This window comes from Mustela lutreola, chromosome 17 (genome assembly GCF_030435805.1).
Source record: "Mustela lutreola isolate mMusLut2 chromosome 17, mMusLut2.pri, whole genome shotgun sequence".
NCBI lineage: Eukaryota > Metazoa > Chordata > Mammalia > Carnivora > Mustelidae > Mustela > Mustela lutreola.
Genome location: NC_081306.1, coordinates 19434116 through 19459727, shown reverse-complemented (window position 1 = coordinate 19459727; position 25612 = coordinate 19434116). Strand labels below are relative to the sequence as shown.

Here is a 25612-nt window from a genome sequence, read left to right as displayed (position 1 = left end):
TCTGGATGGTTTATGTAAAAGGAAGGCATATCCCAATCTTCTCCCTTTGCTCCATCCTTCTCATGGAAAGTAGGCTTGCTCATGATCCATCTTGGCCACATGGCAAGGGTTTTCTAGAATTTGGGGAAGAAGCATATCCCCTCTGTCACATTGGTCATGGACTCTTATGCCCCGGCTCTTATGTGAAAGACAAACTTCCATTATATTTAATTCACTGTTATTTGGGTCTGTGTGACCTCCTTCAGTATGAACTGGAGTTCACAGTAGGTTGGTGAAATGGAAAGCTTCTCACCAGGAAAATTTTCTTTCCCACCTTGAGCACAGTGATACGGCCTTTCTCATGGCATGCTTTTAATGGATAAAATAGCATATATAACTGTCCACAGATCGGGACACATCTGTCAAGATAAAGCTTCATAATAAGGCTTGGCATTACTTGTGGGTGCCTATTTTTTTGCAGCTTCAAGGTGTCCTGGCATACACAGTTTACTGGGTCAGAGAGACATATATCCACAGTTTTAGATCAGTAATGACCTGTGTCTCCTGTGATACAGAGATAAAGAGGCCTGGAGGTTGAGAGGAAGGAAATATCAACTTCACCTAGGGAGTTCAGGGACGGCTTCCTGGCAGAGGTGGCCTTTGCACCAGTCCTTGAAGGGCAGACAGAGTTTGGATGTGCAGAAAATGTGAGGAGGAATTCCAGGTGAAGGGAACTGTGTATGCAAAGGCACAAGTGTGGGGAAGGATAGGGTTTTGTATGAGGAGCAATGAGCAAGTTGAATTGGATAAAACACAGTGTGTGTGAAGGGGTAAGTAAAAATGAACCACTCTTGCAAGCATTCAGTCTCTTGGACTGGCTGGGGGTTAGGGTAAGAGGGTTTTTTTGGTCTTGTTTTGTTTTTTAAATTTTACTTATTTGTTTGATGTAGAGAGACATAATGAGAGAGGGAACATAAGCTGGGGGAGTGGGAGGAGAAGTAGGCTCCCTGCTGAGCAGGGAACAAGACACAGGGGTCCAATCCCAGGACCTTGGGTTCATGACCTGAGCCAATGACTGAGCCACCCAGGTGCCCCAGGCTAAGAGGTTTTGAATGCTGGAGGATAATCTGATGCTACTCCAGAAGGGAAAAGGAAGTTTCTGAACATGTTTTAACATAGGAGTGGTAAAAACCAGACTTTAGGAGATGTGATTTATCCGTGCTGTATGAGAGATTAGGGCTTGGCAAACTATAGCTTGCTCTATGAATCCTGCCCATAGCCTGTTTATGTATGGTCTGTGAGCTAAGAAAGGCTTTCACATTTTTTTAGAGTTGAATAAAAAAAAAAAAAAAAAAAAAAAAAAAAAGAATGATATCTTGTGACATGTGGAAATTATATGAAATTTAAATTTTGGTGCCCATAAATGAAGTTTTGAATTCTGCCAGTAAAAATTTTATGGAAACATGTTTTCTTTCTTGTTACATAAGGATCAATGTAATATACTCAGTTTTGCCTCTTGGACCACAAAACCCAAAATATTTACTATTTGGCCTTTACAAAAGAAGTTTACAAATTCTTGGAATAGTTGACAGGGCAGAGAGCCCAGTCGGGAATTCCAGAGGGGTGGCCATTCTGAGAGACCCAGGCAGTGGTTCCCAATCTGTGTCCTGTGGTGGAAACAGTTTTTAAATGGGAAAAAAGGATTTTGTAGAGTATGTGTCTTCTAAATGTTCAGTTAACATAGAATGAGGCAGATCTCACTGCAGGACTTCTCAGAGCCTTTACCATGTTAATATGTTCATTGTGACTATTTGAGAAGAGCATATAGCATGCAGTTTTTCCCAAAGTTAATTGACCATGGAGCCCCCTTTCCAGCGACCAGTTTGGTAAATGTTGGTCTAGGGAGAGGCAGTAAGTGTGGAAAGAAGAGTGTGGATGTGGTCAAGGAGTGCAGCTGTAGAGTCTCCAGGACATATGGAAGGAGCAAGAGTCAAGAAGGAACCCAAGGCTTTCAGCTTGAGATTCTGGGGCTGCTGACAGTGACAGTGATGGGGGAGGTGGTGCTCTGGAGGGAAGCCGGAGGGAGAGGGAGGGGAGGACTGTGTGAGGCATATATGTGGAGCCCCCTGCACTGGTCCTTATCTGTGAAATGGGTAACAAGTCTTCCCAACATTCAGTGTTGTGAGGGATAAAAATAAGACAACATATGTAACGGCTTAGCTTATAGAGCTAGGCAAATACTAGTAAGCAACAAATAATAGTAACACTAATATGGTAATATTCACTATGTATTAAGAACCAATCATGTTTCGGCACTATTCCAGGGATCAGCAAACTTTTCCTATAAAGGACCAGATAGCGAATAGACCATATGGTCTTATCTTAGCTACTCAAGTCTGTCATAGTAATGCAGTGGCAGTCACAGACAATCTGTAAACTGAGGGGCATGGTGGTTCTAAAGCCTTATTTACAAAAACAAGCTGTGAATTTGGTCTGCCAGCTGTAGTTTCACACCCCTGCATTATGCTAAGCAGTTCTGGGGTTGAACTTCCTCAAAGCCCACAACTGCCGTGTAGGGTGGAAATTCCTCTACTGGCCAGGTGACTTGTCCAAGTTCAGAGCTGGCCAGGAGCGGTGACAGCTTGGCGGCAACCTGGGCAAGTCGACTCCAAGAGTACTGTCTTTCATTGTTGTTGTTGATTTGTTTATTTTTTGCATGTTGTAACAATATCAACTTATCATTTTCCACTACCAGGTTATAATACATTTTATTGTCTATTTCACCAAGAGCACACTGTTAACTCCTATATTTATTACTCTTGCTTAAAGTCTTACGTGCTACTGTTTTTTTGCGGCTGTTATTTCTGGCAGGTGGTTGTAAGTTTAGGCAGGAGCCTAGATGAGGGGACCATGGGGTTGGGAATTACCTGTGTGGCTATATTCTTGGCTTCATTTCCCAGGGAAGGGTGCATATATGGGGCGCCTTCATTGATGAGAATGCTGGGAGAGGAATCAGGGCTGGAGCCCAGGGATGAGCAGGCAGGATGGTGGTAGGAGAGTTGGCAAGGCCAAAGGAGGAAGGGGGGGAGCCATTTTAAGGAAGAAGAGATGGTCTACAGACTAAATGTTGCAGAAACACATTTTCAGTAAGAGCAGGATCTCTAGTGGATTTGCTGTTTGGGGTTTCCAAACATAGCAGATGGTCCACTCTCATCCCCTTGGTACTCACCATTCTGGCCCATTCTAGTGGGATTATTTGGCAGCACCCAAGACTCTCTTTCATCCCAAGTACAGGGTAGACAGGAAGTGCCAGGGATAATGTCCCCAGAGCAGCTCTCAGCCAGTGGTGTTGTGTCTTGGCAGGGGAACCAGGTAACTCTGAGACATGTTCTACATTATCTCCCTGAGTTCTCCCGCTTGAGTCCCGATAGCCTACATTGGTAGCCTGCTTGATGACATATCTGTACTGGCTTCTTTCCCTCTCCCGCCTCCCGTCTCCACTCTGGGATCACTTGTATGTTTGTCTCACAGTTGGCTTCTGGAGGAACCATAGCTAAGGGACCTGTAATCATCTAGACAACAACATCAGGAAAGAGGCTGGGAGTCCATCACTCAAATATGCAGTCACATTTTTTTTTTAAAGATTTTATTTATTTGAAAAGAACAATAAGAAATGGGAAAAAAAGATTTTGTTTATTTGAGAGAGAGAGAGAGCACGCACATGAGTGGGGGCAGGGGTCATGACTAAACTGAAGGCCTCTCTTAAGTGACTGAGCCACCCAGGTGCCCCATGCTGTCGCAGATAATGACCGAGTACCTTTTGTGTCTGTCAATCATAGGGATAGGCCCTGGGGATACAAGTGTGAGTAAGTGTCATGGTGCCTACCCTCGCCAATCCCAGAACCCAAGACTAGTGGGTGTGTTGGAGACATACTCATAAAGCCCATGAAATAGCTACAAGGAGTAGAGTAAGTGCCTAAAGAAAGGGGCAGAGTGTGGGGGAAGGGGGGTAGGGATGGTGGAGGTGGAGTTCTTTCTGAAGAGGTCAGAGAGGCCTTCTGGGGATGGATTCCCAAGGCTGAGACCTGAAAGATGAGAAGGAAACAGGCAAAGTGCAAGGGGAAGAGCCTTTGAGCTGAGGGAGCAGAAAGCACAAAGGTGCTAAGGCCAGAGGAAGCTTGGTGAGAAGAAGGAAGGGGGAGAAAGCCGGTGTAGACTACAGAGAGGGAGAAGGAAATGGAGGGAGAAGGAAAGACTAGGAGTCAGGAGAGAAAGGGTGGCAGGGGGGGGGAGCGGGTAGGGAAGGAGACAGGGAGGGAGATCCTGGGACCGAATTCTAACAGAGAGGAGACGGTTAATGGTGGGGCCTCTCCAGTCCTAGTCCCAGTCTCTGGCGAGGCTTGCCGCCCTAAGGAGGACATAATACTCATCAGAGAGGGCACAGGATGGACCTTCTGTCTTCCAACTTGTCAACAAGTGCTCCTAATTCTGACTCTTAGCAGCAGAACGAAAATAAATATGCAAAAGAGACTTTTGAAACATTCAGAGAACATTTTAAATACAAGTTTAAAACACAATAACAGGGTCAACATGCTTTCTCTTGAGAGCAGTTTTCCATTTGGAACCTTTTCTTACTTCTCACTAATAGGAACCCATTCAGGCAATTTTCCTTCCTTTCTTTCTTTTTTTCTTCTTCTTTTCTTTTTTTTTTAAAGACTCGTTTTCAAGCACAATGACCTTTACATTTTTTTTTTTTTTCTATAATCTTCCATGGTGAGAGCAAGACAACAGCACAGTGTCATGTTGCCTGCCACTTTGAGGGGGGAGAAAACTAAAAATCTGAAAAAAAAAAAAGGGTAGGGGGAGTAGACAAGAGACAAGGAGCATGCTGTTGCTAAAGTTGCATTTTCTGGAATATTCAGCCATAGTTTTAGTATATGTGCTGCCGAAGCAAACACTAAGCCATAGTTTCTAATAAGGAAGTAGGGTGACCAGCTGTCCTTTATGCCTGATAATAAGGGAATCTGTGGGACTTGCAGAGTTTAAGCTGGGGACGTCCTAGGCCCGAGGGGACTAACTAGTTACTCCAGTCAAAATAGCACAATGGAATGTATCAGAAATGTGCTGTCTAGAACAGTCACCTAAGTGGACCCTCACTTTCCAACCTTGCATCCATACTCACAGTCTTTATTTTTATCCAACTCAGAAGGAGGAGATAGCATCTCTTCTAAATCCCCAGAAAAAGCCCTAGTTAGCCCTGTTAAAGGCATCCCAGAGCAAAGAACTTAAAACCATCAGTATTAAATATCGGTGTCCTCTGAATAGCCTCTACCAGCCCTCTGGTAGGGTGACCTGACCTGCTATCTTACTTGTGCCAGAGAATGCCAGTTTTTTAGACACAGTATTTTCATTACTGAAACCAAGACAGCCCTGGATGAGACTGGAACAGTTGGTCACCCTCTAAAAAAGGAAAAGTTTCCAGATCCTGTTTCTGCCACCAGTGAATTGGGTTATTTACCTCAGGTGTGCTTCCAGAGCCTCAATTTTGTCATCCGTAAAATGGGAGATAATGGTAATGTCCCTGTCATTCTTTTTTTTTTTTTTTAAGATTTTATTTATTTATTTGACAGACAGAGATCATAAGTAGGCAGAGACGCAGGCAGAGAGAGAGGAGGAAGCAGGCTCCCCGCTGAGCAGAGAGCCCGATGCGGGGCTCGATCCCAGGACCCTGGGATCATGACCTGAGCCGAAGGCAGAGGCCTTAACCTACTGAGCCATGTCCCTGTCATTCTTACCAAGTATTTAGCATAGTGCTGGGCATGCAGTAAGTGCTCAATAAATGTTGCTTTTGTAATTCTGTGTTAGGCAGAGCAGAGATTTCAGGGGCTTGACAATACCTTTCTTCCATTGAAAATCTCTCCCTTACTCTGCTGTCTATAGTTTTGTCAATAATGAGTCATTCCTTGAACTAAAGACTTCAGCTTTTCCACCAAAGTATCTCAGTGGCAGGGGATTGTGGCTTCATGTCATGAGGGGCCATGACTGGAGGACTGTCATGGAGGATTAGTCTGACTATAGGGGCAAGATTTACTTGAAGTTTCCAGTGTAATCAAAAAGCCCGGGTAAATTTCACACTCAGTTCTGATTTCTGCCAATTTTTTAAAAGTAAACTCTATGCCCAACATGGGTCTGGAACTCATGGCCCTGAGATCAAGAGTTGCATGCTCTACTGACTGAGCCAGCAGGGCATCCCTAGTTTTTGTCAATTTTTTAAAAAAATAGGTAGCAGTGTTTATAATTTTTTCCTAGTTGTTGTGTAGCTTTCCACATCCAAAAATGTCAGTGAAACATTGAGGAAGATCTGCATTATTTATTCTTTGTGAGTTATACTTGAACTTTATAGGTTTGAGAAGTCTGGCTCTAATGGAAAGAGAATTGGCTCTGAATGAGACAGTCATTCACACTTAAGTCTAAACAAGTAGAGGTATTAGAGAAGCTGCAGAAATTAGCAGAAAGCACAGTAGTCTGGGAGTCAGGAAAGAGGAGACCAAAGCCCTCCCCTGGATTCTGCTACTTACATTCTGTGTGGCCTTAAGTGAATAACTTCCCCTCTCTGAGGTCTAGATACCAAATCTAAAAAACAAATAGGATCAGATGAATGAATGGTTTATAAATTTTTCTGGAGGACCACGGGCATCTTGGGGGAAGATGAAGCTGTACATTTCCCCCTCCAACCACCCAGCTCTGTTCAATCAGGGCCATCCCTTTTATCTGCTTTGTAAATTAGGATTCTGAGTAAGATTTCAGTGTTCTGCTGTTTAACCAAGTCATAGAACTGCTGTACTGGGTTGTCTTTCATGTCTCTGCTGGCTAGAGGAAGCTCTGTTCCTTTGCCTCTTCCCTGGGGAATGAACATTGAGGGCTTTGGAGGAGGGAGAAATTACCACAGAGCAGGTGCCCTTGTTTTCTGTGAACCTGTGGGCCTGGGCATGGCCTCACACTGGGCAGTTTGAGGGCACTGGTGGGGAGGGAAAGGGCACAGCTACCAGCTGTGACAGGAAGCCAGTGACTAACGATGCACTTCCCAATTTTGAGAGGGTTAAGGACAATTATTTATTTTGAGTGTGCCCCAGATTGTCGTCATCCTTCCCGTCCTTGGCAGAGACTCTGATGAGACCATCCTCTGCCTGGCTCTGCTTCCTGGCTGCTCCACTTCCCAAGTCTGACATGCTTGGAGCTTGGCTGCCTCTGCACATCCAGTTTACTTCCAGTGGGGAAAAAGGTGGGAACTACCTAAATGCCCACCAGCAGGGGGATGGTTCCACACACGAAGGTACACCCATCCAAAAGAGCTGTTAAAAGAATGAGGGATACATTTGTGTGACTAATATTAAGATATCCGGATGGTCTGGTTCAACTGTAAAGCAAGTTGCAGAAGCAAGGCCAAGTGCAGTCATCTTCATGCTAATGGCGTACCTATATTTTCAGGGTTCATATGTAGGCAGGTGCTTAACAGAGGGTCTGGAAGTCTGCACACCAAGCTGATAATAGGGCTTTCCTTTTGAGAGAAATGGAAGCAACAGTCATGGCTAATACCTAATATGTGCCAGGATCCGAGCTAAGCATTTCTTAGGCATTGTCACATTTAATCCTCAAACATTTGAGGTGCATATGAGGAAACTGAGTCACAGAGAAGTTAAGGTATTCCAGGACACTGAGCTACTAAGGAGTGTTGCTGGGTAGACTGGGTCCAGAGTCTCTGCTTTGAACACTCTATGGCTTCAGTGGTGAAAAGGACTTTTGCTTTGTACTCTATATACTTCTTCCATATAATTTGAATATTTTATGCTGGGGATGCACTCATGCATTATTTATATAATTTAAAAAATAGGAAATACTAGAGAGACAGAGTGTGCTTTGTGATATCACCATCCTATGTCCCCAGACCAGCTAATATGAGGAGGACATACTCAGCATTTGAGGTTTGGCAGCAGAGTTCTCGGTTCTTCTGTCAAAGAGAGACAGAAACATGGTTTGAGTTATGCAGACATCCCTGGGTGAAGCAGCACATGCCGTGAGTCATTCACACTCTAGTATGAAATAGATAAGCCACGGAGAGAGACAGAAGATGCTGCAGGAGGAACAATGGCTGAAGAATCAGAAGAGCTAGATTGGCAGTAGTGGCTCTTCCTTTTTTGACAGCTAGTTTTTATCAATTTTGATAGAATCCTTCAAAGAGGCAGGGCAGACCTGACACCCTTGGGGATGTTTGGTGTTGACAAAGTTCCTCCATGAAATATTTGCCACATCCATATATGTTATGACTTGGAGTCTGAATTTTACTCTAACGAGTCTCTCTGTAGGCTAAAAGCAGTGATGACAATGCAAATAATTAATCTTTTTTTAAAAATTTGACAGACAGAGATCGCAGATCACAGATCGCAAAGGCAGGCAGAGAGAGAGAGGGAAGCAGAATCCCCACCAAGCAGGGAGCCCGATGTAGGGCTATATCCTATATCCTATATCCCTGGGACCACGACCTGAGCTGAAGGCAGAGGCTTTAACCCACTGAAACACCCAGGTGCCCCTAATTAATCTTTATTTATTGTATACTTTGGAACCAGGCACTGTTCTTAGCATATTGCTTCTCAGACTCTAATATGTCCATGAATCCCTTGGGGATCTGGCTAACATGCAGATTTGGACTCGGTCTAGCATGTGGCCTGAGATTTTACTCTAGCAAGATGCTGATGATACCAGGTTGTGGACCAAACTTGTAAGTATGGAGAATGAAGAGGTAAAGACATAGGCTGCCAGGGTTTGAAACCCATTCCCGCTCCAGCAGCGAAATCTTAGTTGTGTTATTCTTTCATAGTGTTATTATAAATATTGACTCAAATAATATACATCCAGGCTCTTGGCACAATGCTTGGTGCATTATGAGAGCTTGGTAAATGGTAGGTGTTATTATTATTATTTCTATCTCATCAAAATCTTCAATAACCCTAAGAGGTAGATCCTATGGTTTTCCCCCCCTTATCTGAGGCTTGGAGAGCCCCAGTAGGCTCATGCAACTGGAAAGTAGCCTGGTTAACTTCAGAGCAGGTCTTCTTAACCTCAGTGCTCTTGATACTTGAGCCCAATCATTCTTTGTAGTGGGGACTATCCTGTGCCCCTAGGAGATTTGGCAGCATCCTTGGTCTCTATCCAGTAAGTAGCGTCCCTGTCTTTCCCAGTTGTGACAACAAAAATGTCTCCCAACATTGCCAAATGCCCCTGGGGTGACAAAATCCACCCCGCTCCCTACCCACAGTTGAGAAGACTTGCTCTAGACTAAATGTGTTCCTGCCAAGATTCAGGCTGTTCTCCAAAGTGTCTTAGAGATGTGATATTGTCATTCAGGGCATTTAAGAGTTAACTGAAACTCAAATGGTATTTGAAAGAATCATTTCTAATGCATGACCAAAGGAGTCACATCTTTTTTTTCTTATCTTTTTTTTTTTTTTATGCTTGAACGGTTCCAATTCAGCTGTTATTCAACCATTATTCAGCTCTTTGAAAAATTTTGGGTCTGATATTATATATTATCCCTTGTTTGAGTTTGGTGCTGTGAAATCATGCCATTTTCGTCTATTTTTTTTTTTTTTTTTCTTAAGAGACATTGCCAACACCATCTTTAAGTATGCTTTTATTTGCCTTCTGGTATCTACATATAACAGAGCTTCTGGAAAGTGGAATTTATGATTTGCAATCTGTGGCCATTTCTATAGTGTTCTGATTTGCAAACAGGAGTCACCTCCTAGTCTGTATTTTTCTTGTGCGCTTCCTTATGTTTGACTAATTTAATGTTCTAATAGATGCGCTTGTAAAAAGTTGCCTTATTTATCACTGAAGCTGTCTGAGCAGCTTCAATGAAATTGTGCTGACCTCATTTAATTATTTGTAAAACCTGTGTTCCGATTCAGTTGGCAAGGTTTTGGGTGTCTTTTTATGTTTAAGGAAATTAAAGAGCAAACATCAGATAATTTATTGAGAGCTTATGGTGTGTCTCTGTGGTTTATTTCTCTGAATCCTTTAAACATTTCTTGGAGGTATTTTATGCCCATTTTATGGGTTAGAAAGCCCAAATCTTAAGTCTACATTTAAGATCACACAGAGTAAGAGGAGGGGGTGGGATTTGAGGCGAAAGTCCCCAGGGTTCATGCTCTTTCCTGGTTTGCTGGGCTGCATTTAGGGATCAAGAATGGACTGGAATTAATGCCTTCTTTGACCACACGCTGTATAGCAACCAGCCCCAAATGTCTGTTTGATGCCACGGTTTCCAGATGCAGTGTAGTCCGTAATCTGGATGTTCCATCTGCCTAATTTCACACTCCAAATGCTGAGAAATAGCTGGATTTCCAAAACTATGGAGACACAGCCAAGTCTCCATTCATTCTTAGGGAAATGGAAAGATTACAAGGCAACCTTGAGGGTCTGGCAGAATCTGAAACCCGTGGATGTGTAAGTGGCACCAGTCTGCATGGATGTGAATCTTTCTCAAGTGTGCTCAGGCCCTGGGGGTGGGGACTGGTGGTCTTCAAGTAAAAGTGGACTGTGTTCATCCAGGATGTAGGTCTGCCAGGGAGGTGAGATGGAAGGAAAAGGTGCTCAGGCCGGAAGATGATGGCCATCCAGACTTGAGCCATACTGCCTCCTTGTTGGACCTCCACCAGATCTCTTCAAATGCAGGGCAGCAGAATGCCAGCACAGGATCTTTGGGCCAGTTAAGCCTGGTCCTCTGGCACTGATTAAGCACCGACTGTGTGTACACTGTGAAAAACATTAGAATAATCAAAGACAGAATGGGTGGGCTCTATTATTATTTGGTGCAAGATTCTTAAATTTTCTGAGTCTCACTTTTCTTATCTGTGGAATGGGGTTAAGATTGTATACTCAATCCTCTGGATCAACTAAGCTTGTGCTCAAGAAAACCCTTTGAAACTCCCAAATAGAATTTCATTGCAACACATATTTGTAGGATATTTTAGATAATGAGTCAGGCCCTGGTGAGAGGAGTTAGATGGGATTGGTGTTAGAGAACTCTAGTCAAGGTCCAGAGACTGTGCTAGATGGGCTTCTTGGGTTATAAGTGACAGAACCCTAACACCCGAACACTGACCACTGCCCTGCCTCTCAGCTGAGAAGACTTAGCTGAAAAGGAAATTTATTGGTTCACATAGTTGAAAAGTTGAAGGACAGAACTGCAGCTCACACTGGAGGCTTGACTAATGTCATAGGGACTCATGTTTGTTCTCTATTTCCCCCCTTTCCTGTTTTCCACTCTCCTCTTTGCTGGCTTTGCTTTCAAGAGTGCCTTTCCACTGGACGGACTGTGGCAACAGGCTTTCAATCTCCTGCACCTATGTCCTGTAGAAAGGACATATATTTGTCCAGGCAATCCATCAGGAGTCTTGGGATTTATGCATTGGGTCAGATGATCACCTCTCAGCAATCCTTGCAGCCAGGGGTGGTAACCACACACAGGTAACAGACTCATTCCAGGGCATGGGGTGGAGTAAATTCAGCCCCTGTAAGGACGAGAGTTGTGAAGGAAAGTCAGGGCTTGTGCCAGAAGAGGGAAGGGTTTCTGTCCACTACAGTGGATTGAACTAAGATCTGCCAAATGCCAACTACTAGAGGTTCTTCTAAATTTGAAAGAGCATATAAAGCTTGGCATGGTCACTCTGTCCTGGGTGAAGGCACTCAGAGAGAGCTTTCAGAAGCAATGAATTTTAGGCTGGGTTTTGAAGGATGAATACGAGTTTACCAGGAAGTGAAAGAGATTGGCCAAGCACAGGAACAATTAAGGAAGGGCAGACTTGAGTGTCTAGAATCAGAATGAATTTGGAACTTGCACCCCAGGCCACTGAGGATCATCTGGGCATAGAGTCAGAATGAATTTAAATTTGATGTGGTGATGAGGAGGAGGCATTCTAGGTTACTGAGCAGAAGAAGAACCTGGTAAAAATGAGGTCTTATGACAATATGGGGAGAAGAGAAGATGGGTCATAGGAAAGTAGCTTCAGTAGGTTCCCAGGGGTTGGGTTTCTTGGTTCCCACCTAAAAGGCATGAATTAGAGCCCTCAAGTTCAGCCACTTACTAGCTATGAGACCTTGGGTAAGATATGTAGTATTCAATCCCTCAACATGTTGATTTCCTCATCTATAAATAAGTATATTCATCATACCTGTCTCACTGCATTGGGTGGTTGTAAGGATTAAATGGATTAGTATGAATAAAGCACTTAGAATAGTGCCTGGCTCATAACATGGCCTATATAACTGTTTGTCAGATTAAAACAAAATGATCTACTGCAATCTTTCCCAAACAGTGTTTTGAGGAAAACCATTTATTTCATAGGATGTAACAGGTGTTTCCATGAGAGAATAGAACAGTCAAAATTGATAAATGCTGGGTTCCATAGTAATAATAATAAGAGCAAATATGTGTTGTGTTAAGTGTTAACCGTGTGCTTTACCTGCCTTTTCCCCCCTCTAATTTTACTCTTACCCTACATAGTTATACAATAGGAAGTTATACAATAGGAAGTGACAAAGTTAAAATCAAAACTTACTCTGGATATTGAGCTTCACTGATTGCTTTTCTGCAGATCTTCTCAGAGCCTTTACATGTGCTGAAAATTTCCACTTTCCCAGTGAAGAGAATATACAATATTTCCAAAAATATCGAATTAAAACCTCCTTCACCCCTAGTACATCTTACGAGGTTTGAACACCAGCCTCTGAACAGAGTGTCCTTCGACAACAAGAATGATAATTAGAGAAAGTCTTCATCGGTAGAATGGCATGGACAAAGATAACTTAGAGGACATTCCTCTCAAAGAGCCACACTGCTTTCCCTGCCTTAAATTACCTGGATCAACTGCCTAAAGGGCTGCCAGTGTCCTTTATAAGCCAAAGTGACATGGATCCCATATATCCCATTATCTGTGCAGTTGCAGCTTCTCTCTAAGTTTTGGGTCCCCTGCTCAAAGAAAGAGGTGAGTACCATCCCATTTAATGGGCGGCTTGTTAGGGTCACCTTGATCCTGCACTTCAGCAGTGACCTTGTCTGTTTTCTGTGAATCTCTCAATCAGCACCACTATTGAAATTGTCGAGGCAAGCCTGACTGATATAATGCCGGATTGATTGGCCTCCTCCTCTGCTGGGGAGACAAGTGGGGGCAGGAGTGTGGATAGATCCGTGTTAGAGTAAAAATGCTGAACCATATTTTTGCACATCTAAACCACAGATGCAAAGAGAGGAGGAAATGAATGCCTCTTTTAAGCTTCTGCCAACAGTTCACGTTGCCTAGGGGAGGTACCGTGTTTGCCAAGATGGAATAATTTATAGATCTTATTTTGAACTTTGAAAGTCTGCAACTTTTTTGGGAGGGTATGTGCAAAGTGGTTTACTCTATCTAGGTTTATTAATAATCACCAGCTAAGAGGTCAAAGCTAACAACAGGAAAATTAAATAGTAACTAAAATTAGCACAGTGATGTGCAAGGTGTAGAGACAAGAATTAGATTCTGGAAGCCTGAGGGGGCCAGGCCTGTCTTCCTCTTTCACTGAAAGACCTGGGGTGGGGTGAGAGGGCTGGGGAAGGGTCCTGAGCACATTTGCATCATGAGGGCTCTTGGGCATATGAAAAGGGGCTCAGATACTTAACACCTCACCCCTCACTGCTCAGCTGGCCGGCTGGATTTTCCTGTTGCCCCCCAGCATATAAGCTGAACTCTCTAGCTTCACACATGTGAGCTCCCCAAAATTATGTCCCCGGCTCTTCCTTCCCACTTTGCCCATTGGGATGTTGATCAACTGACTATCTCATTGTTTCCCCTGACTGTACTCTTGTGTGATTTTTGCCATTGTTTACGATATTCCTGCAACCTGGAATATTCTCTTACCTTGACCAGCTGCAGACTCCTACACATTCTCTCTTTTCCCCCAGGCAGAGCTGATGCCTCTGCAGCCCAAATGTCATACTTCTAGAAAGCAAGCACCATATTGCACTGCAGTCTAGGCTTGAACTATCTTCCCACGAGGCCATGAATTCTTGGGTGTCCAAGGACTGTGGTAGGTTTCTGTTTGCATATCCATCATCTAGCACTCTGAAAGCTCTTCGTACATGCATGTTGAGGAATAAATGAATAAATTAATGCTTTCATCCTCAGAATCTGTTAGGAAGTTTATTTTGCTGTGAGTGACAGAACTGCCCCCACACCCCCATAGAAACTCAAACATACAAACTTTTATTTTACCATATAGAAGTAGATCCAAGACAGGCTCTGAAATGGTGACTCCATAAAGTTGTCACAGACCCAGGCTCCTTTCAGCTATCCATTCTGTCATGCCCTATGAGGTGGTATTTTCCTGGCCTGCTATGGCTGCTGCAGCTCCAGCCATTACATCTGATTTTAGGCAGTAGAATTGAAAAGTATTATTAGGGAGGTGTCCCCTCCTTTTAAGGAGACTTTCTGGAAATTGCACAAACAACTCATTTATATCGCACTGGCTGATACATAATCTCATAGCTGCAGATAGCTATAGGAGAGGCTAGAGTTCTCTTAGAGGGGTAGATGAATAGAAGTCTGATGTGGTAGACAGAATAATTGCCCCTGAAGATATCCATGTCCTAATTTGGGCAACCTGTGAACATGCTATGTTACATGGAGAAGGGACATTAGGTTTGTGGAAGGAATTGAGGTTCTTAATTGACTTTGAGATGAGGAAATTATCCTGGATTATTTGAGGGGGCTCAGTGTAATCCCCACTGGCCCTTAAATATGGAAGGAGGAGGCAGGAGAATCAGAGTTGGAGTGATGGACACAATGTGAGGACACTGCTGGGCATCCCTGGCTTTGAAGATGGGAGAAGGGGCCACAAGCCAAAGAATTCAACTCTAGAAGCTGATAAAGGTTAAGGAAATGGATTCTCACCCAGAATCACCAGAAATGAACCAGCCCTGCCAACACCTTGATTTTAGCCTAGTGAGAACCATTTCAGACTTCTGACATCCAGAAATGTAAGATAATAAATTCATGTTTGAAACCACGAAGTTTGTAAATTTGTTACAGCAGCAATAGGAGATTAATACACCAGCATAGGGACCTAGTGGTTTCTGCTACTTTCCTTCTCTACAGAATGTCTCTCAAAGATTCAACACATGCTTAGTTTGGACAGAGGTTGGGATGGGGTGGGTGGGTCTTTTTATGGGAAACTTAAAGTGATGGTCTATGTCAGAGGTTGGCAATCTTTTTCTGTAAAAAGCCAGATAGTAAATATTTTAGGCTTTGTGGGCCAGTGGGCAAAGTCAAGCACGTTTTGTAGGTATGTGCTCAGCCAGTTAAAATGCAGTCATTTAAACACCTAAAAACCCTTTTAGCTGGTGGGCTATACAAAGACGGCAGTGGACTGGATCTGGCCTGTGGGACTCACTTGCTGGCCCCTGATCTACATTGTCACCGCGAGGAGTGGTTTTGTTTTTATTTTTGTTTTAATGATAAAGGTAAGGCATGCTTTTTGTAAAAATTCTAAAGAATGTAGCACTAAAGAGGAAAAAGTGTGAAAATCTTCTCTCCCTCCTCTCCCTCCTTACATTGTCGCTGTGTAACAGGGCTTCTTGACCTTGGCCCTGTTGACGTTTTGGGCTGGATCTTTCCTTGTTTCTTTTGTTGTGGGGCTGTCCCGTGCACTACACGATGCATAGTGACTTCTTTTGCCTCTGGCACTCAGTGCCAATAGCACTGACACCCCCCACCCCAGTTGTGAAAACTCCGACTGTCTTTACACATTGCCACATGTCTAGTTGAAAACTGCTGTTCTCCCTCAAAAGTTGGGGGCGATCATTTTGGGTATTTCTCTTTTTCTCACTATGTTTATTTATAATTTCTCCCCCTCTTGCCATGTTTTTCTCCTTTACTCCTCCTCTCCTTTTTATGTTTTCATTTTTATTTATTTATTTATTTTAAAAAAGATTTTATTCATTTACTTGATGGAGAGAAAGATCAAAAGTAGACAGACGGGCAGGCAGAGAGAGAGGAGGAAGCAGGCTCCCTGCTGAGCAGAGAGCCCGATGAGGGGCTCGATCCCAGGACCCTGAGGTCATGACTTGAGCCAAAGGCAGAGGCTTAACCCACTGAGCCACCCAGGTGCCACTCCTCTCCTTCTTTTTAACAATAGCATCATGGGATGCCTGGGTGACTCGGTGGGTTAAGCCTCTGCCTCGGCTCAGGTCATGATCTTGGGATCTTGGGATCCTGGGATCGAGCCTGGAATCCAGGTCTCTGCTCAGCAGGGGGCCTGCTTTCCCCTCCCCTATGCCTGCCTCTCTGCCTACTTGTGATCTCTCTCTCTCTCTGTCAAATAAATAAATAAAATCTTTTTAAAAATAAAAAATAAAAATAGCATCATACATTACACATTTTTATTCTGCAACTTACTTTTAAAAACCCTTTTATTAAAGTATGACATATATACATAAAAGTGTGCAAATAAGGGGACTGGTTATGAATTTTAATAAACTAATCACAGCTATGAACTAGTACCCAGATTTAAAAGAAATTAGCCTTCATCAACTTTTTATTTAACAGTGTATGTTTGTGAGTTATGTATATGATATTATTTATTTAATATCTTAAAACATATATAAAATGATATGTGAATATACAAATACGTATTTTATATATCATTTTAAAATTTAACAAAATTGTGGGTATGTTTCTATATTAGCACATATAATCCTTCCTCATTTTTGCTTGAAGTTCGCTGGGATGGGGTGCCACTCCTGCATCCCCAAGGATGACTGACTCCTCAGTCAGTTACCACATAGCATATCCCAGACCAAATGACTTGTTCCAAATAGACACATGGCTCAAACAAAGCCATGGAGACTGGAAAGAGATGCTTACTCTTTTCTTCCCTGGACTTTAAGGAAAGTACATGTGATGCTGGAGCTGAAGTAGTCATCTTGTCACTATAAGGGGAAGCTAGGGCCCACCTAGAGGGAGCAAGGCATAGGCATGGAGAGAAGACTGGATCCTGATGGCACCTTTAAGGCCTAATTAAGCTTTTCCTGAAGCTAGACTTGCCGTGGGGCCTTCAATCCAGGATTTTGGCTGGTGAGAAACTTGTATCACTAATGCCATTTGTTAGCACCTTATACCATCCCAATTAGACTGTAGGAATGTTTCCTAGTTACAAAACCAAATATACATACATATTTTTTACCCCGTTGGAAAGCCAGTTTACATGAGGTTTTAAAGAAGCTTGGTGCATTTATTTTCTATTGCTGCTGTAAACAATTACCCAAATTGGAGGTGCCTGGGGGGCTCAGTCATTAAGCATCTGCCTTCAGCTCAGGTCATGATCCCAGGGTCCTGGGATTGAGCCCCACATCGAGCTCTCTGCTCAGCAGGAAGTCTGCTTCTCCCTCTTCCCTCCCTCTGCTTGTGTTCCCTCTCTTACCGTGTCTCTGTCAAATGAATAAATAAAATCTTTTAAAAAAATTACCCAAACTTAGCAGCTTAAAACAATACAAATTTATTCTCTTATTCTGGAGGTCAGAAGTCACTTATAAATTAGGCACAGTAAAAGATTAACAACAACTGGGGCGCCTGGGTGGCTCAGTGGTTGGGCCGCTGCCTTCGGCCCAGGTCATGATCTCAGGGACCTGGGATCGAGCCCCACATCAGGCTCTCTGCTCAGCAGGGAGCCTGCTTCCTCCTCTCTCTCTGCCTGCTTGTGATCTCTCTCTGTCAAATAAATAAATAAAATCTTAAAAAAAAAAAAAGATTAACAACAACTAATAATAAAATAGTTATGTGAATGTGGTCTCTCTCAAAATATCTGGTTGTCCTGTCTTCACCCTTCTTCTTGTGATGATATAAGATGGTAAAATGCCAACGTGAGGAGATGAGGTGAGGTGAATAATGTAGGCATTGTGAATTAGCATTAGGCTACCACTGACCTTCCCCTTCTAATGATGTGTCAGGAGGATCATTTGCTTCCAGCCCTTCGTTGACCATGGTCTCTGAAAACTCAGAAAGTGGAACTGTGGATAAGGGAGGACAAGTGTACCACAGACTGGCAACCTGTTATGGGGTGGCAGCTCTAAAGATCTCTGAATTTCCTCTGCAGTCATCCTTCCATTGTCTTGAATGAGAACATATGGCTTCTGTTGAGGCAGCTGCTCTGTACCAGTCTTCTTACCCAAGGGGCACTTGCCACACCCTTGGTGCTGTCTCTGAGCTTGCTTCCTGTTCCTTTCAATGTGGATAGGCTGAGAATTTTCCTAATCTTTAAGTGCTGGTTCCTTTTTGCTCTACCATTCCATCTTCACGTCATTTCTTTCTTCTCACATTTTACTAGAAGCAGTCAGGAGGGACCAGACCACTTCTTCAGCACTTTGCTCAGAGATTTCCTCAGACAAATACCAATCTTACCCCTTGGAAGTTCTACTTTTCACAAAACGCTAGGATATGAACACAATTCAGCCAGGTTGTTTGCCGCTTTATAATAAGGTTGGTCTTTGCTCCAGTTTCCAGTAACACGCTCCTCATTTCCTTCTGAGCCCTCATCAGAATGGCCTCTGCAGCCCATATTTCTACCAACGTTCTGTTCCAGATCACATGAGTATTCCCTAGGAAGATTGAGGATTTCTCCAAAACCCTCCTCTTGTTTCTGAGTTTTCACCAAAATTGCCCTAAATGGTCTGTTCACAACAGTGAAAGCATGTACCTCGAAACCCTCCCCACTTCTACCCATTACTCAGTTCCAAAGCTCTTCCACATTTTTAGGTGTTTGTACAGCAGCACTCTGACTTCTCAGTACCATTTTTAGTCTTAGTTTATTCAAGCTATTACAACAAAATATCATCGACTGGGTGGCTTATAAGCAAATTTGTTTCTTACAGTTCTGGAGGCTGGAAAGTTCAAGATTAAGTTACTGGCAGATTCAGTATCTGGTGAGAGCCCATATCCTGTCTTACAGATGGCTGTGTTTTTGTGTGGGAGAAGGAGTGAGACATGTCTAGATCTCACTTTTCCTTTTATATGGAAGGGCACCTGTCCCATTCATGAGGGCTCCCCCCTTAAGACCTAATCACCTCCCAAAGGCCCCACCTCCAAATACCAGCACGTTGGACCTTAGGATTTCAGTATCTGAATTTGGGGAGGGTGCTGATATTCAGTCTATAGTGTGGAGAATCTATCTTCTTGTCCTTTCAACTTTTAGAGTTCACTGCATTTGTGCTTATGGCTCCAATGTCAATTTTCAAAGCCAGTGATGGCCAGTTAAGTCTTTCTCCCACATCTCTCTCTTTTTTGACTCCCTCTTCCACACATAAGGACCCTTGTGACATTGGGCCCACCCAGATCATCCAGGATAACTTTCTTATCTCAATATCAGCCAGTTAGCAACCTTAATTCCATTTGCAGCATAAATTCTCCTTTGCTGTGTAACCTAACGTATTCACAGACTCTGGGGGTTAATACGTGGACATCTGTGTTAGTTTCTTAGGTCTGATGAAACAAAATACCATCAACTGTATGGCTTAAACAAAAGAGATTTATTCCCTCACAGATCTGGAGGCCAGAAATCCAAAGTCAAGGTGTTGGCAGGATTGGTTCCTTCTGTGGGCAGTGAGGAAGAATCTGTTTCATGCTCCTCTCTTAGCTTCTGGGAGCCTCTGGCGTTCCTTGGCTTACAGGAGATCATCTCCTTGTACCATCACATCGTTTTTCTCCTGCATATATCTGTCTCCTTCTCCAGATTTCTTGTTTTTATAAGAGTACAGTCATACCAGATTTGAGTCCCTTAATAGCCCCATTTTAACTTGATCATAAAGACTTTATTTCCAAATAAGGTCACATTCACAAGCATGGAAGGTTAAAACTTGGAATTCTTTTTGGGGAACACCATTCAACCTATCACAACTTTTTGCAGGAGGCCTGTCTACTGCACTGAGGATGCATATATCTCAGGATGTTTCCTAAGCTCCCTCACTCCTTGATTTATTTTATCTTCGGGAGAGAAACAGAGGCATCCGTATGGGCAAATAAAGCCCAACCTCTGTGTGTTGTGGGTTTGCTGGGGAATTGTCCTGCAGTCTGTGCGAATTGCTGGAGCGCCTTAGGGACCACACATGTTCATCTGCCTGACAGTTAGTTGTCCAGAATCTTTTCACCCTTGTACTTCACTCATTTTGTAAGACATGGGCCAGGCTGACTCATTCTTTCATTTCCCAGATTTAATAGAACACTAGAGGTATAGACTGGGAGGCAGCAACCCTGAGGTGCAAGTTACAACTTCAAGGAGAGATACAAAAAGTTAGCTGGGGTGTGGGCCCACAGTCCAGGACAGTGGTCAGTGTGGGGCCATGAATTTGAGGGTCTTGGCATGGAGATGGATTCCAGAGTGATGGAAAGGGCCTCTTGCTCTGTTCCTGTCTCCCCACTCCCTGTCTGTGAGCTCCCAGCTGTGGCTGACCCTCAGCATAGGACACAGATACACCTAGAGGCCCTATAGTTATTTACCCAATGAATCAGTCAGTTGATGAATGCCTTGGGGTTGAACCTGGCTCCCTCAATGAGCAGGGCCAATACTTGGCTGCCAAAGTGTGTCTATAGGGTCCAGGCAGCCTGGCCAGAGAGCTTGCAAGGAGGTGACCCTCCCTTTTTCTGCTTTTGTTCCTGTCTCTTAAGCAAATGCATCTTGATTTTGATTTTGATGAAGTTTAAAGAGAGTGGGTAAGGAGCTGATGATCAGGGACTTCCATTTGACTGTCAGTTTTGATAAATGGCTCTGTCTGAGGGCTGGCACCTGAGGGTTTCATTTTGTGAACGTGGCTTCTGTTGGAGTGGAGCACACCAGAGCACTGGTGTTTAGGCATGCTTAGGTGTGCTATTGCTTTCAGTGCCTCTCTTGCCTCTCTCAAAGAAAGGACTTGTTTTTCGTTTTTTTTTTTTTTTTTTTTTAAATAATGGTTGTGATAAAATACATGTTGCATGAAACATCATTTTAACCATTTGTAAGCTTATAATTTAGTGCATTAAACCCATTTCCAATGCTGTGTAACGATCTCCATCTATTTCCAGAACTTTCTCAACTACCAAACAGAAACCACATACCCATTTAGCACTAGGTCCTCCTGCCCCCTCCTCCCAGACCCTGGTAACCACCACTCACTTTCTGCGTCTGTGAATTCGCTTATTATAGGGACCTCATATCAGTGGCATCACACAGTAGTTGTCTTTTTTTGGGTGGCTCTTTCCATTAGTATAGGCATTTAATAGTGTGTTTTAAACAATTTCCAGAGAGCCCATATCATTCCATTCTCTGCCCTCCCTAAGCACTCTGGCACTCTAGGAATCACTGCGTTCCCCCTGGTGACCCCCAACCTCCATTAAGGGAACTGGGTTTTAGTTTCTACCAAAACTCTCACTTTGGGACTTCCCCCCCAAAACATACCTCAAATGTGCCTTTTCTTGTCAGCACATCTCTACTCTATCTCTTGCATGAACAAATGCTGTAACATCCTAATTGGCTACCTTGAGTCCAGTCAGAGCCATTCATAGTGTAATGGTGCTGCCCTATGGCCTGCCCCCTTTACCAGCTCCCATGGCTCAGAGCCCCAAATCCCATGCTGGGTGTTCAGCACCCTGTAGAGCTTATTTCCAGTCTGCCCTTTCTGCTCTATGTCCTGTTAAGCCTCCTTCATTTCATTTTAGCCCACAAAACATTCTGTTGGTATTAGAGCATGCTGGCACCTGATGCTGGCCACTTGTGGTCACACCCACCTAGCATTCTCTCACATCTTTTCTCTTTTCAGCTAACTCATCTTAAGACCAGGCACAAAGGGCTGCCAGGCAGAGTGAACTTTACTTCCAGTCCAGGATTTTTGTATATTCATCTATTAGATTCTTGCCAAATTTGATCAGAAGGATTTGTTGCTGTCTCTATTCTAGGTGAGGGAGACCATGACTCCTTGAGGGCAGTGATGCTTCTTTGAATAATGCACTTATGGATGAGATCATGGGCCTTGGAGTTCTTCAGATTTGGCTTTGAATTCCAGGTCTTCCATTTGGCTATGCGACAGGGGAAGTTTCTTCTACTGTTTGAGACTTAGTTGATTTTTATTATTATTATTTGCATAATGCTTGTGGTGGACAGACTTTCCATTGGTCCTTATGATCCTGTCTCCTGATGTTTGATGACCTTCTCTTGAATGTGGACAGGACCCCGGACTTGCTTCCAGTGAGTATAATGTGGCAAAGATGGTAGGTTACCATTCCCATGGTTATGTTCTATAAAACTCCAGCTTGCTACCAAATTTTCTTTCTCCATTGCTGGCCTGGAAGAAGCAAGCTGCTGTGAAGCAAGTGGCCAACTTGAAGAAACGCACATATCAAGGACTTACAGGCAGCCTCTAGGAGCTTATGGTGGCCTCTATCAAGTAGATTAAACCCTCAGTCCTGTAGCCACAAAGAAATACATCCTACCAATAACTGGAAGGAACCTGGGAGCTGATCTTTCCTCATTTGAGTCTCTGATGAGACCACAGCCCCAATGACATCTGAATTGCAGCTTGGTGAGACCCAGAAGTAGAGAACCCAGCTAAGCTGTGCCTAGTCTTATGACAGAAACCACATGATAATAAGTATGTGTTGTTTTAAGTTTATGAGACTCTGTGAGGTAGCAATAAATGACTAATACAACAGTCATATCAGTTTCTACCCTAAGTGGGCAGTTCTCACTGTGATAGGTAAATGAAATGAAGCATTTAGAATAATAGCAAATGGTAAAAAATGCATGAAGGTTAGATGTCATTGTGATTACCATTATCCCTACATTCACTAGACCCAAACCTATAATAGAAAATCAGGATGGTTGGTAGGGGACTGAATAGATGAATAAATGAGCAGATATACTTCACCCAATGTTAGATTCAGGACCTCTGCCCCTGTAGTCAGTGGCTCATCTGGGTCTTGGCTTAACCTAGAAAAACTAAAGATAAATGTGATTTCTATTTAGTTGGAACATTTTATTATCTCCTAGAAGTCTGAAGACTCCAGTGGAGAGAGATGGAGAGAATAGATTGATTTTTTGAGCTTGTTTGTCTCAAAGAGGTAAACTTCTACCATGATTTATAGAGATCCTCAGCTGGAAGGCCATTTGGATAGCCACCTTGTCCAGAGTGCTAGCAAACATCCCTGCATATGTTCCTACCTCCCACCTCTTCTGTAGCCTTTAGTAGCTTCTTGTCTTTGAAAACCAAGTTGTGTGGCTTTTCTGGGCTATCCTTTTCCAAAGCCACATAGGGCTCTAGGTAAGGGCATGTGGGGGGTCAACAGGGCAAAGTCAATCTTCATATGTCTAATCATGTAGATCTACCCCTGGAGGAAACTCTCTAACCCCTGGCAGAGAAAGGGAGAGGATTCTCCAAGGGCTTCTTATTGAGGCGTTTTGCTCCATTCTGGTTTTATGGTGTTCTTTGTACCCCAGATACTTTATCTTCTTCCTGGAGCTGCGAACCCCTTTACGTCCCCAGCTCTGGACAGTTCTTAGATTCTGAGTGTTGGGATCTACCTTGCTAGGAGAGGATCAAGCAGTTATTTGTCTGTGTTCTTTGCATTTAACTGAACTGAAACCATGCATAGATATAAAGTCTGTGATGCCTGCTGAATTCAGAAGGCAGGGGAGTGCCCTGGAGTCCAGGCAGGGGGGGAATGCCATGTCAGTAGCATCCCATCACAGGCCCCTGCTAAAGACATAGATTCAAGATGGGAAAGTCATTTCTGAAAATTAAATACAGAAGGACAAATGACCCAGTTTCTTCAATGGATGAAGGGCATGAAGAAAAGGAGAATCAATATGGATTAAAGGAGACTTCAGAGACACATCACCCAAATGTAATGTGTGAACCTTACAGATTCATGCAAAACAACCATTAAAAGATATTTTTGAGATCTGAACTCATTGAAGATAAACTGGGTATTTGGTTTTTATTAAGCAATCATTGTTAATTATGTTGGGGTAATAATGATATTGTGGTTCTATATTAAAAAGCTCTTACTTGTTAGGAATAAACATTGAAGTATTTATGAGTAAGTGGCATCATGTTTGGGATTAGCTTTAAAATACTCTATGAACATAACCAACCAACCAATGTTGGAAAGGTGGGGATATAAAACAAGAATTATTGGAAATGAGTAGCAACTGAAGCCAGGTGATGGCTATATGGGGTCTGGTAGTGTTTGCTCTTCTGTGGGTGTATTTGAAAATGCCCATAAGAAATGTTAACAAGGGGCACCTGGGTGGCTCAGTGGGTTAGAACCTCTGCCTTCGGCTCAGGTCATGATCCTGGGGTCCTGGGACTGAGCCCTGCATTGGGCTCTCTGCTCAGCGGGGAGCCTGCTTCCTCCTCTCTCTGTCTCTGCCTGCCTCTCTGCCTACTTGTGATCTCTGTCTGTCAAATAAATAAATAAAATCTAAAAAAAAAAAAGAAAAGAAAAGAAGTGTTAACATGGGGCACCTGTGTGGCTCTGTGGGTTAAGCCTCTACCTTCAGCTCAGGTCTTGATCTCAGGGTCCTGGGATCGAGCCCTGCATTGGGCTCTCTGCTCGGTGGGAAGCCTGCTCTCCCCCTCTCTCTGCCTGCCTCTCTGCCTAATTGTGGTCTCTCTCTCACTCTGTCAACAAATAAATAAAATCTTTTTTTAAAAAGTGTTAACAAATTAAATGTATGTCACCCTCCAGGGATTAGAAGGCTAAGTCCTGGTGACTGCTAGTTTATGGTGGGATCAATTTCTCCATCTTTAAAATGGGTGTGACTCCTTCCCTTCCACTATTATTTTGTCACTTCCACGTACCCTAAGTCCATGTACTATATGCTTACTGAGCAAGACAGAAGGGCCCTTCCCCCATGAAACTCATGGACTGCTGGGCAAGACAGATGTTAAATAGACCATTGCTCAAGGAAGCATTTAATTGAAATTGTGGTCAGTGCTACAAAGGAAAACCACACAGTGTGGCAAGAGCTTGTAACAGGGAGATTTGATGCAGACCCAGACAAAAAGCATCACAAAGCTTTCTGTTTTTGCTGACATTTGAGCTAAGACTTGAAGGGTGGTAGCTTGGAGAAATATATGTATATGTTTGTATGGGTACATAGGTGAGTGTACACACGTGTGTGAGTGTGCATGCACACCTGTGCACATGTGTGCTTGTGTGTGTTAGGAAGGTGAGGAGACAGAATAACAGCTGTGCAAAGCTAGGAGACATGTTCAAAGTTGTGGGGGTGCAGCAGAAGGGTAGTGGGGGAAGATGGGCAAGGAGAGCAGGCTGAGGGCTCTGGGTCTCCTGATTAGAGAGATGATGCCAGGGGTTTCAGGGAAGATATTTGGCACAATTCTGGAGAGCAGCAGTATCTTGAGAATGCTGGCTCATTTCTGAGGAATTGAATTGAGTCCGATATAAGTTAAATGTTTCAAGCGTGACTCACAGTGTCCAGGGACCCTATTATATGCTTCATTTCAGCAGTGGAGGCTCTGAACCAGAAAGACTGCTATGATTGGTGTTTAACATTGCGT

At 43.4% G+C, this 25612-nt stretch overlaps 1 long non-coding RNA gene and 1 pseudogene across 1 annotated transcript; one reads left to right on the top strand and one right to left on the bottom strand.

Moving 5' to 3' along the window:
* Positions 1-25612, top strand: part of LOC131820036 (uncharacterized) — a 1501545-nt pseudogene that overhangs the window by 93242 nt on the left and 1382691 nt on the right.
* Positions 10023-23029, bottom strand: LOC131819386 (uncharacterized). Its single transcript, XR_009349175.1, has 5 exons — positions 22958-23029; positions 14286-14435; positions 13932-14144; positions 11464-11549; positions 10023-10791 (listed from the first exon to the last, which is right to left on the bottom strand). It is a non-coding gene; the product is annotated as an uncharacterized LOC131819386 (long non-coding RNA).